Consider the following 4,412-nt stretch of genomic DNA (forward strand, 5'->3'; position numbering starts at 1 on the left):
AAAACGGCAGCTTGCTGTTTTGGAATCCTGCGGTCTCTGCGCCCAGTCCTAAAGTTTTTTGATTCACGCACCCGGCAGCTGGTTATAAAGGCGACTGTTATATCACGCCTGGACTATGCCAGCTCTCTTCTGGTGGGTGTTAACCAGGCCGAAATCACCCGCCTTCAGCGGGTGCAGAACGCCGCTGCAAGGGCAATTGTCGGTCTCCCCCGTTTTTGCCCTGTCTCTAGTACTTTGAAAGCTCTTCACTGGCTGCCAGTCAGAGCCAGAATTCAATTTAAGGTACTATGTCTAGCTTTTAAGATCTTAAAGGGTACGGCTCCTCAAACTCTGATGGATCTCCTGACCTGGTATGTCCCCACTCGGCACCTGAGATCTATGGGGCAAGCTCTCACCACTATCCCCAGATACAAGTTGTGCCGTGTTGGCGGCCGGTCTTTTCGGGTCAAAGCAGCCGAATTGTGGAACTCCCTTCCGGTGGGGATTCGGTTGTCGGAGGATCTCTTGTCCTTTCGTAGGGCGATTAAAACTTTCTTATTTTAAATTTGCCTTGACTTTTCTTTAGCTGTTGTGTTTCCCGTGGTTGTTGCGTGGTACCTTGCCGTGCGCCGGGACGCCCCTTGGCTGGGGCAGCTGTGCGCAGTACAAATTCACGTAACATAACATAACATAACACTTATTAAATGTTTGACCCACCCAGCTCCCGAACCTAATACCTTTTCCGTTATAGATTGCTTTATGTCTTGGTTTTTTCTTTACACCATCCCGTATCCCTCAGGAAGGAAGTGAGAAGAGTCCCGCTATGCAATGCTCATTTGGCCATGCTTCCCTATAAGCCTGAGGGCTAAAGGAAATACATTATTCAAAACATAGCATGCTTCTAGCGTATATGCCATTATAGACTTGCAAATCCTTGTATAACAGTCCAGACGTCAGCCGAGCGCTGGGGTCTACATCATAAGTGAAAATTAGTCTTTTTATGTTAATATAACGCTTTTTCGTGATGGGTACTTTCTTATTGTTGTTGTTTTTCTGGAGCGAAGTGCCATGGAAATAGTCCTCCTCGCTCGCCACTGCGATCTCTATTGCAGTCTGGGCAGTTTTTTACAAAAATGTGATGATGCAGGCTCATGCCTGGCCACCAGTACACTGATTGTAATTCTTCCAGAGAATCTTTTAGCTTAAGGTGTCTGAGACCCTCACCCATATGTGCGTCTGCTATTAACAAGCCTCTCGTGTCCGTGTTTGGAATTACTCTATCCCCCACTCCAGGGATTCGAGCAAAAGGGACTGAGTTTGCATCGATTATGTATGTATAATTGAGTGGATAATTGATCGGTAGTGCTGAACAGTCGCCTTTTGATGACGTTTTCACCGCCAGCACAGTTTCACCGTCAATGTATTTTACTGCACGCTTTTTTGTAGCTACGGAAGCCGATTTTGTTGCTTCCGCTGTGGCTGTCTCAACCAATGAATTCCCTGCAACGTGAACGCCATCACGCGGATGACTCAGTGAATGTATCACGTGAGTTTTTGGTAGTTCTTTCTTTAAAAGAACTAATTGTTCCCAAAGCGCTTTCTGCTTTATTGTGGCACCTGTGTCATCTTTGTAACCGTTCTGAGTCCATTTCTGTAAGCCGTTATTGTATGATTTGACGCAGTAATACGAATCGCACACTATGAGTGTCGGGAATTCGCGATCGGCATTATCTAGCGCCATTTTTAACGCTATTATTTCAGTTTGTTGTTCTGAATTATTTTCCCCTGAGTGTGTTTTTGTAAGTAGAGGTCTTAATTTGCCTCCGCGCCACACTTCTTTTACAATTTCGCACATGGCGTTGTAAGCCAGCTCTCCTCAAACTGAGGGTTGAGCATGACCGTCTGTATATATTACACAGGCGTACTGTCGTAAAGGCAGAATGTCGATTGGCAGAGGGTATTCTCTCTCATATTTTAGAAATTTTAATTCTTTCATTTCCGGGTCAAAATAGTATTTTACTTTGTCTGTAGCAACAGAATTTACCCATTGTATCCATTCTGGATTTAGTGCAGTTGTCGGTAAATTACATGGTGTTGTTAATGCCTCAAAAGCTGATTCTGCTGTTCTGACTGTAACCTGTCTACCGTCTGCTTGGCATTTTTCCTTTGCTACAGCTGTTTGAACCGCATGAACAATGCTTTCCTTAATGCTGAACCTTTTTTCAGCTTCTGTGTACAAATGTGATTTGTATGCTATTGGTACCTTCTCTCCCTCATTAGAGGTCAGGTATGTGAATCCGCATCTTCCTGGGATGACTCGAATCACAAGGTTGCGTGTGTTGTCACGTGTTTGTAATTTTGTTTTAACTAACATATCTGTTTGTAAAGATCTCAAAATTTCTGTGTGTTTTTGAGTCCAGTTGATTCTTTTAAAATCTGGTTTTATTAGATCATAGAGAGGTTTAATTCTCTCTGCATAATTTATGATGTAAGTTCTTCCGAAATTTAGGAAGCCTAGAATTGATTGTAAGTTTTTCAGTGTTCTAGGTGCTTGGATTACAGCACATTTCTTTAGGAAATTGTCGGCCAGGCTTTTGCCTTCACTTGATAGTTCATATCCTAAAAACAGGACTGTTAGATGGGCAATCCTTGACTTTTTAAAGTTGAATTTGTAACCCTCTGCTGCGAACCCAAGTATTATGGTGTTCACTCTCTCCAAAGTAAGTATCCAAGTCATCATCTGTTAGACAGATGTCGTCGACATAAGATAATGCCTCGTCATCATATGTTACTCTCGCTGAGAATAATCCTGGGCTGTTCTTGAACCCCTGGGGCAAACGACAGAAATTTTTTTGCGTGCCATTTATTGAGAACGCCGTCAAATATCTGCTCTCTGGTGCTATATTTTGACAAAAGAATCCATTAGAAATGTCTAATGTGGTTTTCTATTTTTTGCGCACTATGTTATTCATTAGTGCAGCACTATGCGAGTTTTGTACTGCAAATGTTTTGCAACATGAGTTAAGGTGTCTGTAGTCCAAAACTAGACGATATGAATTGTCTGGTTTGGAGACAGGAAACAAAGGGTTGTTCATTAGTGAGGTGCAAGTTTCAATCACCCCCTGGTATTCAAGTTGATCTAGGATCTCTTTTACCTGTTTTTTCGCTTCTTGCTTAATCGGGTACTGCCTCTGTGCAGTAGGTTGTGATTTTAACTGGATTTTGTGAGGAGGAGAGTCCTCATCCCAACCCACATGATTTTTATATAAGGCAGGGGCTTGAGCTACTGCCCCCTTTCTTGCAAGTGTATATTTTTTATGAATTGGAATATGGTTTGAGAAGGCAGGCATAATTATTTCTTCGCCATGTGGGCACTCCCTGACAAACTCTGGAGGCCAGTCTCGTTCAGCTAGAAGGATGTCATAGCCCTTGGAGAGATTATCCCAAAATAGACCCCTTATTTTTCTAGTCTTATCCCCCTGTATACGCAATGTTATTTCATATATTTTATGAGGTTTGCTAACTCTGGTATCTGCAGTTTCCACCTGAATGTATTCATTCGTGTCCACTGTCTCCAGATGATTCATAAGGACTTTGCGAGCTATGCTCACTTCTGCTGCGCTGTCTAGCATTGTCTGAGCCCATTCTCCGTTTTTCAGCTGTGTCCTCAGTATTCTCGGCATTGTTGATTACTTTAATACTGGCTACCTTCTTTTTTGGAAATTGTAATTTTTTATTCAGATGAGCAGGTTCTTTGTCTTTGGACTTGACGTGCTCTTCCCTGTGTTCTGATCGTCCTCTTCTTTCCGATTTCTGCGAGGAAGTCTGAAAAGATTGAGAGGGACGTGTATCAATATCTTGATATCTATCAGGTTTTTTTATATTTTCCCTATTTCTAAGGTTTTATTTTTTTACAGAGGGCTCCCTTTGGGGAGACTTGCATCCTTGATCAGGAGATCTTTCTCTCCGTCGAGGAGACCTTCCTCTGGACTGGAATCTTTTTTCTTTAGGAGTGGATTGTTTATTTCCATCCCAGCTCTTTTTTGAAGTGTTTAGATTATTTTTAATAAATATTTTTTCAGGACTTTCAACTAGTTGGGGTTTCACTGGTATTCCACCCAAACTATCTCTTCCTAGTTCTTCATAGGATTTTTCTATGATTCTGGCAATTTCAGATGGTTGGTCTGCTATATTTGTCTCTTTTAACCTCTGGCTAATCGCCACATTTGCTGCTTCTCCCTTTATGTTGGCTAATAATATTGCAGAGACCTGCTTGAAATCTTTCAGTAGTTTCATACCGAGAGTTAAGGCGGGTTCTGGACCGTATTAATCTTGAATTTGTTTTAGCACATCTGGTATTACTGACATGGATGGAACACCATGTGTTTTTGTGTAAATGGAAGCAAAGACTGTTCCCCAAGTGTCACAGTCCT

The sequence above is a fragment of the Lissotriton helveticus genome, chromosome 7 (assembly GCF_964261635.1).
Source record: "Lissotriton helveticus chromosome 7, aLisHel1.1, whole genome shotgun sequence".
Lineage (NCBI taxonomy): Eukaryota > Metazoa > Chordata > Amphibia > Caudata > Salamandridae > Lissotriton > Lissotriton helveticus.